The following is a 16,955-nucleotide window of genomic DNA, read 5'->3' on the forward strand; positions in this document are numbered from 1 at the left end:
GATGGTGTAAATCAGTTCAGTAGTTGTTGAGAAATTAAAGAAAGAAAACATTTATATATCTGAGCACCGAGGAGGTTTCGCGAACCCTCCCGGGCACGAGCTTCACTCTGATTGGCTGCCAACACTCCAAACCAGGAAATGTTGGCAGCCATCTTGTGACACGGTAAAACCGAGTCACCAACAAAAGGGTGAAAAAAAGATGAAAAACAAGGAAAGGGGGCAGGGTAGAAACACCCTGACCCCCTAGCCTGCTCAGGGGGTCCCACAAAGACCCCCAGGGCCCAAAAAAAATGTGTTTTCATAATTTAGGCGGAATTCGTGTTGGGGTCGCGAATCCCACCGAATTTTTTTTTTAATGAAGCTCGGGCTCCCGCGCTTCATTTTAATGAGGCCCCCGGGTGGCCCAGGTCCCGGGGGCATTGACAAAAAAATAATAGCAGGAGACCGTGGGGGCCCCCGCAGCCCCGGGGACCGCTACCTCCCCGGGGTGTTATCAATTGTATGCGGGGGCACGCGCCCCCCCAACAGCCCCGCGGTTTTGCACAAGTGAAATGTCCAACTAACTACAACGTCCCTGAAACCTGTTTTTTTTTCAGTGAATATATATATATGTATATATATAAAAACCTATACATATAAACACATTTATATGCGATTGTTTGTTTATATAAGTATATATTTATATATTGTATTAAATATTAGTAGAATATATTTCATTTGCATGATATTAAAATGATATATTAAATATTTAACATTTACTACTTTAAACTCTATTTATATTAAAAAAATAGGTTTTTTTGTCTATTTTTGGACGATCTTAGTTTCAGCAAAAATAAATCCCCAATATTTTTGTACTTACCATTATAAGCTCATGATAAGGTGGTAAACAATATTTTTGACCCAATATTTTTGTCAATGATATTGTTCAGCACAATATTGTGCCAGTGATCCAAAATCATTGGCCCATTCCTTCATTTGATGTGCTTGTAGAAATGGAATGTTTTTATTTCTCATGCAAATCCTGGCCACCCACATGCAGTTTTCAAGTGTTCAAATTTGCATTCCCCAAGTTTGTGAATAACGCTCTTGTTGCTCAAATTACACACGGTTTACAGTGCAAAGAAAGCAGGAAGCCGTAAAACCATTTGTGAATCGGACCTATATTTGTCTGGCGAAATAAATCTGCCTTCAATGAAACTGTGTCAACAAACAGGAGGCAACTAATGAGACATTATAGAAAAATATGTGGCTGCTGTCAACAATGTAACATGGAAGTAAAGTAACCGGAACCGTGCTAGCTAGGCACCAACCTGCTGTATCCGTATGATGAAGAGCCACCGCGATGTCTTAAGACACTCATTTGTATTTATGACAAGAAGGCTGAGCTGCTGATTAAAAAATACACGCGCACAGGGTTTTCTCTGCGTTGCTGCTCGTGTAGCTCCAAATAAAAGACTTCCCGTCTCCTGCTTAAACGACACCCAGGAAAAAGATCGACCTGGGTAAAAGGGCTGATTTCTTCAGCGACCTTTTGCCGACAAAGTCCCACACTCACACAATCTTTACCATCATCGAGAAAACAATTTATAAGTGCATAAAGGCACCTATGCACTCAAGCATAGACACCTCACTCATTATTATCCACACAAGGTCTCACACACAAAGACGTAGATATGATCGGGCATGCACACAGGCACACAAAGGTACACACACATACAGAAACATGAAGGCTTGTAGCAAGGGTAGGTGCACACGCGCGCCCTCATGTCTGCCAATCATTCAAAGAATGAACATACAAATACATACCTGCATCAACGGCGACTACACACCTGCATCAACGGCCAATGCACAGGGGCCTAATCACGCAAGTTAATCTCTCTGCGGAGATCTCTGCACATGTAGATTTCCCCCATGTCTGGGTGGAAACTTCCATTCAGATGATATTCGCCATTTCTAGGCAGAGATATCTCTGCTGACGATCAGGATCACTAGTTTGCCTCTTACTTTACATTACGATTGGATTTCAAACGAACACCTATAGGTGAAGTACTCTACAGTGGCGGAGGCGATACCTGCCTATGCTATAGAGAACATCAAATGACTGAGAACAGTAGTTACCTGAGCTAAATCACAAACACCTGAGAAACATTACACCTAGAATCACATAAATACAGCCCACATTTTTGCGCTGGCACTTGAACCGCTGGCGGCTTGGGTTCGCCATGACGCGTTCATACAGGATGTGAGGGCTGACAGAGGTTAGGAGTAGTACATCTTCCTGGATGCAGACGATATCCTACTATACATCGTTCAGCCAGCCCTCTCTGTCGCCCAGATACTGAGGTCTTCAAAAACTTTGGGAGCTACTCGGACTACCATATCAACTGGGTCCAGTCAGCATTTCTGCCCCTGTCAGGGACGGCACTAAGACTTCCTTCCGATTGTATGGAACCAGTGGTGCTGGAGGGGTTCCAATACCTGGGCTTCTATGTCACCCGAGACCCACAAGTGTTTCTACGCAGAAATGTCCTTCCGAAACTAAACAGGCTCTGTGGTGATGTTGTCCACTGGCAGAAGTTACTGCTGTCCTTAATGGGCAGAGTGGCTCTATATAAGATGATGGCCCTACCACACCTCCTAAAGGTGCTTCAAAAAGAATATGACTCGTTACTACGTGAGCCATTACATCGAGTGGCATTACAACGCGATCGTTTCAAAGACCACGTTGTTACCACGCAATGCCATTACTACGCAAGTCATTACATCGACTTGCAGGAGATTGCGCGCTAACATTAGAGATGTATAATTTATTATTCCAACTTCAGCCTATGCAACAGTAGGGGAAGGTGTTGGAATAGTAAACTATACTATTCCTTATGTTAGCGCGCCATCTACTGCAAGTCGATGTAATGACTTGCATAGTAATGGCATTGCGTGGTTACAACGCGGTCGTTGTAATGGCCACGTTGTAATGGCACCGCGATGTAAAGGTTGTTTCCCCTTCAAAACACACCATTCAAAGTCCTGCCACAGTTCTTTCGGAGGATCGTGCGAGAAGTCAGACTGTTACTATGGATTGGCGGAGCTCAGCACATAGTACTGGCTAAGTTGCAGAGGGGGTTATATGACGGTGGACTTGTGGTTCCAGATCTCCTGAAATACACCTGGGCGACACAGCTACTAGTAATAAATGACTGGGTATTCTATGAGTGTCAAGAACTGGCCCCCAGTAGATAGGGAGGCCATGAGTTCCAAAGGGCACAAGACAATTCTGTAACATAGGAAATAAGAAAGGGACTGGCCGAAACACACACCCAGAAGGTGGTAAGTGGATGGAGAGAGGCCCCAAACTACCTGGGCTAGAGGGGAAGACTTACCAACTTGACCCCACTATGGGACAGTGACTTATTGCACGAGGTGAGTGGCTTGGCGGGCTTTTCGAGATGGGAACTAATAGGCATTGAGCACATGGGGGACATCTGGAGGGATCAGTCCCTGATACAATTCGAGGTGCTTTGCCAGGAATTTGAACTGTCGGAATCAGAGCAATACAAGTATCTGCAGCAGGGACACACCTTTAGGAAACACATCTTAGAGGGCAAGCAACTACCAGAGGTGTCCCCTCTGGTAGACCGTTAGCTCATGGAGCCTATACCCAACAAAGGGACCTCTACAATATATAGGAAGCTAGTCAATAACTCCCCAATCCGCTGGGGGCACTGAAAAACCACTGGACAGCAGACCTAAGAGACATAAATGACACAGAGTGGGTAGATGTCATACAGAACCCACGGGAAATAGCTACTTGTGCCCGGTTTCAGCTCGTACAACTCCGAATTCTGCATAAGTCCTATTATTTGAGGACACTGATGCACAGTATAGGCAGGGCAGGCACAGCACTAAGCCTCTGGGGGTGCAGTGAAGGGGGCACTTTCTTCCATATCCTCTGCAACGTCTGGTGATACAGGAGTGCTGGCAAGGGCTCACTAAGGTAATGTCCCACATTCTGTCTTTGGGAGAACACATGAATGCTAAATTGCTCCTCCTGGCAATCTCAGAGGAAGAAACCTGGCCCAGGTATCAAAAGATCTGGCCGGAGGTGGTGGCCAAGGTAGCCGAGTGCAATGAGTGTGGGGCAAGGTGGCCCCTGATCTATCGAGGAATGGGAGTCAGACCTCGATTGGTGTCAGAGGGTGGAGCAGGTCGTTTACCAGAGCAGGGTCTGCCCCAAGTAATGGGCGAAAGTGTGGGGCCCTGGCATGCCTTCAGGGGGTATTGATGGGGTCAATCAATCTTGGTGGGAGGGAGGAAAGGGTGGACAGCTACTGTTGAGCTACTAGGGGTAAACACTCCAGGAACTATAACAGGCCATAATGAAGGAAAGGGCCCAAATAGGATCACTCAGGTCACTCAGGACCACCTCTCAGCTTTCCATACCAAATGAAGAGTCGGTCAGACAGTAGAGAATACAAACCAATATCTATTTATTCAGGTAAACTCAGATTGGAGCCAAGTCTGCCTGGTCGCGTAGGAGTGCTGCAGAGGGACTGACATCAGCAAGCATAACAATAAATTATGTGCACTTCGAAACCAATAACAGCACGCCCACCATGGAATTTTCCAAGCAGAAGCAGCTGGACTGTAAATTACAAAGGAGTAAGTTTCGGTTCTGAGGCCAGGCACACATTATCTACTATTCAATGTCACTCTGCCTGTGCCCACCACTAGACAAGTGGGAGAAGGCCTCTATCTAAAGGGAAAGGTATGCACTAATATGAACAGTGCATTCATTAGAAAAACAGAACTTAGCCTCGGGGAAACAAAACCTAAAAGAAGCCTTATCTCGGAAATAGCAAATAATTAGTTTGGGTTATGATTCAAAATGGCGCCTATGTACAAAATGGTCCAGCGAATGCTAACTTACGTAAAACAATGCGAAAACATATTTTTTATTCTAACAGTAACAGAGCCAACCTAGATGTGTATCCGACATCTGTCCTTGAAAATGTAGATCTTCATTCCTCTGAATGCCACATGATAATCTGCTTTAATTTCAAGTACATGCTGTAAAATGAGTTTCAATAAAAATATTTTTTTTAAATCCAGCCCACATTCTGGACTCTGCCCTCTTCCATGTTACTTTTCATGACACTACACCACAACTGCATCCTACACTTTTCATGATGCAATCTACCCCACTCAACGGGACGAGGAACTTAACTGAGGAGAAGACAAGCCTTGTGGTGAAGTTTGATGTTGATCACTACAGGTAGTTACATGTCTGCTTCTGTACACTCTCAGTGAAATGGAGAAGGCGACCATGTGTTGGACTTCACAGACTGGCTGAATATATTACTGGTGGAGGTACACACCACAGAGGACTTGAAAAAGAAGTGGCAGGAGGAGAGAAGACAGATGAAGGAGAAGTTTTCAAGCATACAGGTGTGAAACCTTATCAGAGCAAAACACCTCTTTCAACTGCATGATAACTCCCCGCTTAAGTCACTCTCCTAGCACACCACACTTCTTCCCTTTTATACCCAGGCACACTTACACACAGCTTTGCCCATACTCTTTTAAGTGTAGACTGATTATTCTTATTTCGAGGGATTCTAATTTCTCTTACGCAGCCCTCTTGTCAAGTACATTGCTAGTAATAGAGAGAGCAGCAGTATCCTCTAGTAGTCTAAATGCACCCCTACCACCCAGACAGGCATACAGCAGTGTTATCAGTGTTACTACAACATTCTAGAGAACCATGTATCCCTAATTATCATAACTCAACACTGAATGTGTCTTGCTTAAATATGTTGTGAGAATGCCCTTAAAACACTCTTATAATGTAACATAACAATCCTCAAATATACTCATGCATATCATGTTGATCTTTCACATTGAAGGTCCTGTGTTGTCAGTCCATCCACCACCTACAAGCACCTCCTACACTGAATCAATGACTATGAAATATGTAAGCTAACCTAGGACACCAGATTGATGGCAAAGCCAGGTAAACGTTCCGCAAACTCAGCCAAGATGTGTCTAATCATATCTTTCTCTGCAAAGGGCCAGGATATTGATTTTTTTTATAATACAATAAGGAACCCATCTTCAGCATGTCTTATTAGCAGGTCTAATAGGTGATCTTATGAGTTTGATGTCTTTTGGCCTCATTTAGATGTTGGCAGAGCTGGAACGCCATTGCAATGGCGATGGAGTTCCCTCCCTACCAACACAGTGGTCTGCCCGCTATATTTAAATGTGGAAGGACCATAGGTTTGGCTACAGAGGTGACTACTTTGTCACCACCATAACCAAACCTCTCCACCATCCTGACGGAGTAAGGGCGTCAGAGATTTGGCTATATATCTTTCTGTCCAATTAGAATGGGTAGGCATATACGCATTTTTTTACTGGCCTTCACTGTCAGGCAAACCCTGGTGGGAAGGGGTAGTAAAAAACTAAAAATGCCACCCTTGCCATAGGAGATGACTCTAATAGCAAGGGGCTATGGTGTTTTTGTATGACAGCAAACACCAAATGCTCTGCATACAGTGTTTGTGGTGCCCCATCACGATGGTGCTGTTCTTGTCAACCACAAAGACTGCGGCAACTGTTTGCATGGAAAAGGGCCCTGCATGACTGAATTCAAGAGCCTGCTGTAATACGCAAGTGCTTTGTGACCCACGGGGTACTTTTGGGTTAGAACGGCTGTCATGGCTCACCCGTCACTGTGGCTGAAGATGAAGAACTCTTTCCTATAATCGGGTGTACTTAACACTGGGGAGTGTAATATGTCCTTTTTTAGCTTGTCGAAGGTTTCCAGCATCTCAGATGTCCAGACCAGTCTCTCACTGCCTGTTTTGGCTTTCTTCATTACTTTGAGCAAGGGGGCAACGAGTGAGCTATAATCAAAGACGCATTGTAGAAGATAGTTGGACAGGCCAAAACGGTTGCATACCTTTTTTTGTTCCAGGGGGAGGCGGCGCTCGGATGGAGTTTGACCATTCCTGCGTGATCTGCCTGCCGGTTGATGTAAATGTAATGTAAATGTATAGGCATTTATATAGCGCACTACTTACCCGTAGGGTCCCAAGGCGCTTCGACCGCTGCGAAACCCTTCCTGGCTTCCCTGAGAGATGGTCCCTTAATGGGTATCTCCAGGGTGAGACCAGGCATCCCCGGCGGTCTGGTGGGGCCGTTAGTGAAGATGAGGCAAGCTAATGCCCAGAGTTGCCGAGTGTGATTGCTGATCAGAGTGGGCACCGAGGCGAGAGATTTATCGAGTCCGCTGACCCTGGTCCAGAAACCTGCCGCGCCGGGAATCGAACCCTGGTCCCGGGCCGTCCTCTGCTCTCGGGTCTGTCGCCTCTAACCAGTGAGCCACACTACTTCACTGAGAGGAGCTCAGCTAGATAGCTAACCTCCGATTGCACACACTGCACTTTTCCTTTCTCTACTTTGTATCCCCTTGTGGCGAGTGCTGTTAGGAGGGCTATCGTCTCTTAGCAGTATAGATCCTTGGAGGGACTGCAGACCAAGATGTCATCGGCATACTATATGAGGGGGCTGTATGACGTTACAACGCACACTTTTACAACGCATACCTTTACAACGCCTTTTTTACAACGCAACATCCATTACAACGCATTCCATTACAACGCATGTCATTACAACGAAATTTTAAAAACTACATTTACAACGCATTCCATTACAACGCATAATACCTTTACAACACATACCATTACAACGCATAATATTACATTGCATGTTTTGTTAAGTATTGATAGTGAAGGGGTAAAATTACTATTCTAACTCCAGGGGGTGCAACAGTAGGGTAAGTGTTGGATAGAGTAGGGGTAAAATTACTATTCTAACTCCAGGGGGTGCAACAGTAGGGTAAGTGTTGGATAGTGTAGGGGTAAAATTACTATTCTAACTCCAGGGGATGCAACAGTAGGGTAAGTGTTGGATGGTAATGTTATGCGTTGTAATGGTATGCGTTGTAATGACTGAGTTGTAATGACATGCGTTGTAGTGGTGTGCGTTGTAGTGTCATGCGTTGTAATGGTTGCGTTGTAATTGCATGCATTGTAATGGATGTTGCATTGTAAAAGTTTCGTTGGAATGGTAGTGCGTTGTAAAAGTTGCGTTGTAAAGGTTGTTTCCCATATGAGGGTGCTACTTGACTGAAAGTTGGTAAGATCCTTTCTCAGTATTCAGTTGAAAATACTGTGGGATTAGCTGTACCCTTGTGGTAGTCTCCAGTATAGCAGCTGGACATTATCTTCTACATTAAAAACATAAAAAAATCCCACATTGGGGTTCGCTTTTTGAAAAGAAAACAGTTTAGTAGAAGGCTGCGTCGTGTTGCCAGAGCCCTGCACCAAACTGCAAAAAGCACTGACAGGAGCCACAGAGACTGCGATTCCTGCCAATGCTTCAGAGAAGACCGCCAGCTTAGTGGTAATTTCTGGATTAGACAGGCGGCATCTCTATCAGGGCAACACAGTAATTTACTCTGTTGCCCTGGAGAGAAACGGGCCTCCAGAAGGAATACAAACCAGACTCTTTGTCCTTATGTCTACATCCTTCCATTGTGTGTATATGTCGCCTGTCACCCACTCTTTCCGGCCATGTTCCATTACATTCAATAATTGAGTGATATATCCTCGATCACAGGAACTAACACCCTTGCTTGTCATGTCAAAGTCTTCAAAAAATGACATCTTTCTACCAGTAGCTCTCCCCCAGTAGTTGTCATTGTGGGTGTTTATTTACTGTGTGACAGTAACATGTTACTGTGCTCTTATGCTATTGGTTTTGAGATATTTTCTAACTCTGTAAATGTCTGTCTCAACAGCTTAGGGTATTACCACAACCCTTGGTGTTCCACTATGACCCAGATATCACATGGCATAGGGGACATTCTGGAAGCAGCATTCCATCCCTCCGCTACCTGTTGGTAGGGGAAGTCTCTGAGGAGGAGACTTATACTTCTATCTAGAGCCTCTGGTATCCTATTTTTCCCCTTACCATTTCTAACAAGTGTCTGTCCTTTTTGTTATTTCATCATATGAAAGGAATATGCCATACATATCTTTGACATTGTTCCTCAGATATGAATTTACCTTAAAGAAATTAAAAGACTTGGGGTCAGATATACGATCATTCCATTTTGCGGTGCTCAAATTGCGATTTTGTATGACTCACAATTTGCGACTCGCAAAACAGAATGTACTAATGTGTCTCAGACACATTTAGCGATTCCCACTGGGGTCGCCAATTACATGCCTCATCAATATTCATGAGGCAGGTCGCAATTTGTGACCTATTGAGAATGGGCTACAATCACAAGGATGGTGGCCTGCTGGGGTCAGCAGACCATCATGTCTGTGATTGCCTTTAAAATAAAGCAACGTTGTTTTTCCAACTTCAGCACATTTTCCTTAAAGGTGAATGGGATGCATTTTGAAGATAAAATGAAAAGATTTCTTTTAATTTTTTAAGGGTACGCAGTGGTCCGTAGGACCACTGCCTGCTCTCAAAAGTATTTTCACATACATTCACAAAAGGGAAGGGGTCCACGTTTGTGACTGGCTTACCAACTACTTGAAGTAGGCAGTAACTGTAATTGTTTGGCGACCACCTTTGCGCTCTCAAAACAATTGTACATCCCTTTGCGACTCACTATTAGGAGGGGAAGTCCTGGGAATGCCCCTTCCTAATAGTGATTTCCAAACCCTATTTTGCAAGTCGGTTCATACTTCAACCCTTTTTAGCAGTCGCAAACAACCCGATTGTCTGTTTGCGATGCTAAAAAACGGTCATACATCTGGCCCAAGAGGCATTTGGCAAAATAGGAACAAGTTGGTTTAATTAAACATTTTGTAGGTACAATGAAGTAATTTCGGCATTCCTGAAAAGCATCTCAGTCATAAATTAACAAGTTTGGGCATCAGATAAGGACACAGATGGCTCTCAACCTTCGGGAGAGCTAGGGTGGGCCAGTGTGTATGTGTCTAGATGTCTGGCATGAGGCGCTCATGATTACTACCTGTGGTGTGCATGTCGTGTCCTGATTGGCTGAATGTTCATATCGACATGTGGTATTTAGCTCTGTGATATTTTTGGGGAACGCAAGCCTTTGGTCAAATGTGTTTATTTGTGGACAATTTCCTCTCACCTGTTTGTGGTGCAACTATCTATCTTTGGGATTGATCATGGTTTTCCCTGGGTGTTCAATGGTGTAACTGTAAGCAAATATTTCCTAGGAAAGGAAGTGCAAAGATTTTAGGACAATGGTGAGGTGTAAACTTTTTAAAGCGGTGCTAGGATTTTAGGGGAATAGTGAAACTTAAACTGTTTTAAGAGTGCTAGTATTATAGGGGAATGGTGACTTTTTAAACTGCTTTATCGCTCTATGTATTTTGGGTTCCCCCTCTCCTAGCTACATGTGGGACAGTACTCTTTTCCTGAGGGTTACTGAAGGAGCCTCAGCTCACTGCTTGGGTCATACATCAGAGAGGTGGACCCAAGCTTCCCTTCCTTCCACCTTGATGGCAGTCGGTTCTGAGAGTCCTACTTAGTAAGGTGCTTCGAACTTGCCCTGCTTCTGCTTCCGTATGAAGTTGAGAATGTAGACTTCTTGCGCTGGCTGAGATGTTTGATATGGTAGGTTAGTGCCTGCCCCCTGAGCGTTTCGGTGGTGGGCCTGTTTGGTCAAGAACTTAGCAGTTCTATTTAGCCCAGAGAGGAAAATACACAGCTCATCACCCAGTACATGAGATCTCGCTTTGGCCCTTGATTTTGGGATGGGTGTCCTCATTAGTCTGTCTGTCACAAGATGGTGAGGTGTGAGATGATGATAGCTGCTGGGTGTGCTCCTTAACGCACAGATGGCTAGGGGAGGCAGTGGAGCCACTGTTTATTGAGCCTGGCACATATTTTACTATATTTGTTCTTGAGAAAGCCATTGAGTTGAGTCACAATGCTGTTGTTTTGACGGGGATACTCTGAGACCAATTTATGAGTGATACCTCGGAGGGTGCAGATGTGTTCAAATATTGAGTTGACAAAGTGCCTACCGTTATCTGATTAGATGACGTCAGGCACTCCCGATCTCGCTATCACCTCCCTATTGAGGAATATGGCCGCTGCCTTGGCATCACAGTGTAGGCAAGGGCTGGCTTCGATCCACCTGGAGTAAGGGCAGATCACGACTATCAGGTATCAATAGTTAGCACATCAGTCCATTCTATAAATGAAATCGATATATAGGGGCTTAGAATGGTCCAGTGGGTCACGGAATGGTTGATGAGACAACCCTCAGTGTGGGGTTGGGAGAATATAATTGTCAAACAGTGCATTTGTTGAGGTACACGGTTATTATAACAACAATGTTGGGGGTAAACCAGTTTGTTTAAGCTCCGTGCCACGTTATCTTTCACCATGTGTGTAGGTAGGTGTAGGTGAGGTAAGGCTATGCCGACTAGGTTGCGGGGCATCACAGGCTTTCCGGAGGGTGTGTGTCGATATAAGAAGTTGTGTGCTGTCTATGTGTAGCCCCTGGCCAGCCACAGTTCCCTTTCCTCCATAGGGACCATCTCCTACAGTTTCCTTAGAAACAAACTTGCCTTCTCTGTGCATAGTTTGACGTGTGATAGTCTGATCTGTGAGTCTCACAAAACATCCCGTATGCTGCTCCCCTTGCCATTTGGTCTGCTAATGTGTTTCCCTGGTGCACAAAGTATTTGCCCCAGTGTGGGAGGCACACTTTACCGTGGCTACACGCTTAGGAAAGTTAGCGCATCTATTAGCAACTCCAGGAAGTCTCGGTAAGCAACAGGGGTACCGTCGAATTTAAGGTACCCTTGTCTCCTCCGCCTCTCTATACTCGAGTACACCGTGGGGGTGATATACGCGGAGTCAGAGTAGATGGTCGCGGTCCTTCCTGAGCTCTGGGTGGGGGCTTCAATCAACGCTGTTAGCATTGCTGCCTGCGCTGAGAGGCGGGGGAGGAGAGTCAGCTGCGCAGTGACCCGTAGGCTGGCTGAAGCTTCATGCATGGGGGCCATCACCACAACTGCCCACATATGTCTCATCCACTTCTCTTGGTCTATTGTGGATGAACCGTCAATGAATAGTACCTTGTTTCCAGAGATAGGATCTTCCTCAGCCTGGCACACAGTTGTGGGTCTCCTCACCCTCCCTGACCTCATGCGCTAGGAAAGTGGCAGTATATATCAGATGGCACCAGACTAATATTAGGGTTGGTCTAGAGTGTATAAGTTCGTACCCCGACACCCATTGCGTGGCTAGCGTGCTCTGCCTTTTTTGTATGACAGCAAACACCAAATGCTCTGCATGCAGTGTTTGTGGTGCCCCATCACGATGGAGGTACTCTTGTCAACTGCAAAGACTGCGGCAACTGTTTGCATGGGAAATGGCCCTGCATGACTGAATCCAAGAACCTGCTGTAATACGCAAGTGGTTTGTGTCCCATGGGTAGAACGGCTGTCATGGCTCATCCGTCACTGTGGCTGAATTAGAACAACTCTTTCCCATAATCGAGTGCACCTAACACTGGGGAGTGCAATATTTCCTTTTTTAGCTTGTCGAAGGTTTCCAGCATCTCAGATGTCGAGACCAGTTCCTCACTGCCTGTTTTGTCCTTCTTCATTGCTTCGAGCAAGGGGGCAATGAGTGTGCTATAATCAAAGACGCATTGTATAACATAGTTGCACAGACCCAAAAACGGTTGCATACCTTTTTTTGTTCTAGGGGGTGGCAGGGCCCAGATGGAGTCTGCCCATTCCTGTATGCTCTGCCCGCCAGTTGATGAGAGGAGCTGACCTAGATAGCTAACTTCCGGTTGCACACACTGCACTTTTCCTTTTTCTGCTTTGTATCCCCTTGTGGCGAGTGCTGTTAGGAGGTCTATCGTCTCTTGGCAGTATAGATCCTTGGAGGGACTGCAGACCAAAATGTCATTGGCATACTATATGAGGGTGCTGCTTGACCGAAAGTTGGTAAGATCCTTTCTCAGTATTCAGTTGAAAATACTGGGGGATTCACAGTACCCTTGTGGTAGTCTCCAGTATAGCAGCTGGACCTCGCGGAAGGTTATTGCTGTAAGGTACTGGCTATCAGGGTGCAGTCAGATGCTGAATAATTAATTCTTTATGTCTATCCCAGAGAAGTAGCAAGCATCTGCCGGTATGCTCGTCAGTATGACAGAGGGGTCTGGTCCCACTGGGAACTCTGGGATCACAATGTAATTGAGGTGGCTCAGGTCCTGAACCATGCGCCACATTCCTCTCTGGCTCTTTGTAACTGGGAAGATTGGGGTATTACATGGGGAGAATCCCCTGGTCTACTAGTGCCTGGATTGTGGTTGCTATACCATCATCGGCCTCTTTGGTGACCGGGGTACTGGTGCGTGCGCAGCAGGAGGGCCCCCTCTCTCAATGGTATTCCCACTGTGTCGCTATGTGATGAGCCTATGTCATAGGGCTCCTTGGCGCACAGTTGCTGTGGTACAGGGGCCAAGTCCTTCTCCTGCCACGTAGTGAGTTCTGCCAGCCGCAGTGGGGCCACACTCCGTACTTCTACCCTAAGAAGGATGGGGTTTGCGAAGATGACCCCTGAGGCTCCTGGGCATTCGTCAAACAGCTGGCCATCAGTTATCTCTTGACGTAGGCCCACTTTGTGCCTGTCTGGTCCGTTGCCAGCAGTACACCGTGCTAGGGCAGTATCTCAACGGTCTCCAAGCAGAGCAGGTCTTCCCATGAGGGTTCCACAGCATAGTGGCCCTCCCAGCGGAATGATAACATGTGCGGCAATTGCAGCTTCTGTCCCAACAACTCGGATGTGCTAGCCACAAAGAAGAGAATGGCACTGGTAAAGACCGTCAAATCGATGGGTATTGCTCCTGCTTTCCCTGCCAGGTCCTGTGGGCGTGCCAGAGATATGAATCTGGTCGAGGTGACCCCTAGGGTTGAGCAAGTCATTGCCCCATCCTTCGAGAAGTGGTTGGTTATTTAATTTGGCTATCACGTCTCTGCCCAGGACGTTATTAGGGGATGAGGGGTGATACAGTAGTTGCCCCCTCACCTTGCTCCCTCCCATTTATAATGCTAAGGATTTTGACAAAGGGACCCTCACGACCGTGCCCAAGAATCCCTGTGTGTCCATGCAGTCCCTGGAACAAGGACACACTCCCTTCTTTCAGACAGGACTTTGTTGCCTCAGCATTTGGCATGAAACTATGGGGTGTGTTTATTACCAGGATTGTCACAGTGGGCTCTTTTCCGGATCGCTGTGTTACAGATAGCACGAGACACATGAGACTGTTGGGGTCCCTTTCACCTAATGGATGTGGGGTCAGCATTTCCCTTGGGATTGCAAAGATGGAGGAGAGGGTGGTTTGGTCCTGGCTTGTACTACTTCCTCAAACCTTATGGCTACATGCTGTTTTCTTCTTGAATCTCTGTGGTGGTGCCCCCATTGACGCCGTTACCTTCAGTACCTCCATGGCTTCATTTGTTCTGACCTGTACTGCCTTTTCCCTGCTTGGGATTTCGGCAGTGAATATATCTCATTCTGCTTCCCTTCTCTTTATTCTTGTCTCTTTCTACCTCTGTGCCAGTTTCCTTTCCCACTGTGTGAGGCATTGCTGCATATAGGGGATATCCCAGTGGAGGTTTCCTTTCCCATATCTGATACAGTCCTCCATCATTGTCAAGTGCTCTGACTCAAATGACTCCCTCTTGGCCTGGACCAGTTGAACTGGCTCTCCTCCTTTATTAATTCTGCAAGTAGGTCACTAAAAGGACCGCAAATCTTTCTGCATCCTCCTTTGCTATAATTTCCCTGGGAGTTAGCTGCCATTTTTGTGCCTCTGGAGTCCAAAAATACTGCCCTAGTGGCTGACCTGCTTCTGTCTCCTGAATCCCGTCTGAATGTAAATTTTGGGGTTTTCTATGATGTTGGTGTCAAATGTTTCCCCCTCAGGCCAGGAAAATGCGTGGATTTTGGTATGATCATGCCACTCGCTGCAGTGTTTATCTAGTTTTAGCCTTGGTGGGGAACCTCCCTTGCTGGAGTCTCCTTGATGTATTGGGGAACTTGTTTTAAGGATTTTGCTAATTTGGAATGTCTCAAGATTCTTAAAATAATTACAGATTCTACTGTAATTAAATTCTACTCTAATTTTGGGGAACTGTGTACATGGGGTGGTACTGAAGGAAGCTGCCCGATTTGGGTCCCCTGGGTCACTAATGACCACCTTTCAGCCTTCCATACTAAATGAAGAGTGGTTCAGGCAGTAGAGAATACAAAGCAATATCTGTTTATCCAGGTACACTCAGAGTGGAGCCCAATCTGCCCAGTCGCTCGGAGTGCTGCAGAGGGACTGACATCAGCAAGCATAGGGATACATTATGTACATTTCAGAACCAATGAAGGCACGTCCACAATGGAATTTTTTAGGCAGATGCAGCTAAACAGGGAAGTACAGAGAATAAGTTTTGATTCTGAGGCCAGGCACACACTATCTACTACTTAAGGTAACTCTGCCCTTGCCCGCCATTGGACGAGTTGGAGAAGGCTTCTACCTAGTGGGAGAGGTATGGGCTAATAAGGACAGTGTGTACATTAGTGAAGCAAAACCCAGCCTCGGGGAAATGAATCTCAGCAGAGGCCTCTTCTCAGAAATGACAAAGGATTAGTTTTGATTATAACTCAAAATGGCGCCCACATAGAAAATGGCGCAGCAAATGATAAATTACATAGAACAATGCACAAACGTGATTCTTTCTATTCTAACAGACCCTCCTTTTAGCATAAGCTAAACATTTTCTAGCAAAGAACATACGAATCAATAAAACAGAAAATCATAAGTAAACTTCTTATGAACACTCCATACTTTCGTGCATAAGATCATCTATCTCCTTCTGAATCATGCTTGCAGCATTAGTATCATGAATGGACATTATTCTTTTTGGAGTAAGGTGAGTGGTGCATTATGAACAACAAAATGGAATGCAGTGAATGAGGACACAGCACAGTATCAGCACCACAACAAGATAAATTATTTTTTTAATGATCCAGCCCCAGTTACCAAACAGTGACCAGCTCCAATTTCCACTTTCCATTCCCTTGACATTCTCGAGAATATCTAATATATGCTCAGTGATATTTTTCTCCATATTCTTGATCCTGCCTACACACTGGTCCCCGACTACAGCGCACACACCACCACTTTTTTTCCAGGATGAAGTCAGCTGCATATCTAGTCTGCTCGGAATATATTTGCATACTTTCCAATTGAGTGGTAATTTCATGTAAAGCTGCCACTGTAGTGTTGGATAAAATGTGTATCTTACACCCAAAGGACTTTCAAGCTTTATCACCCCTGGCCATGGAGGTGCCTCCTATTGTGAAAATAGAGGAAAGGATGTATCTGAAAGTGATCCCATTGCTGTAATTGTTGACTTCTAAATCAGTTACTCCTTCACAGAACTTCTTTGTCAATGTTCTTTTCACACATATTATGTTAAGGTACACCCAAAAGCAACACCATCCCAAGAGCAACATCATTTGTACCATTATGAACAATAGAATAAGTACCATTAGACAGGAAATAAAACCCTGGATGTGGCTAAATGGGTCCGTCATAATCTACTGCAGCATATCTAGTATTCATTCCAAATGTACTCTGATCTTTTTTGTTCACCAAGGACATTGTATTCTTCTACAATACTATTCCAGAACAATTGATTTGATATACAATCCGTGCTGTTGTTGATAGGGCCACAGGCGGGATAATAACCAGCCTATCATGTGACTGTTAATTCTTGATAATGCAAACCCACCAATGTAAAATTCTGTTCTGGATAACCCTTTCCCTGTGGCTTTCAGTAATAGAGCCAGGGGCCTGGGTAACCTAGACCAAA

This window comes from Lissotriton helveticus, chromosome 7 (genome assembly GCF_964261635.1).
Source record: "Lissotriton helveticus chromosome 7, aLisHel1.1, whole genome shotgun sequence".
NCBI classification, from domain to species: Eukaryota; Metazoa; Chordata; class Amphibia; order Caudata; family Salamandridae; genus Lissotriton; species Lissotriton helveticus.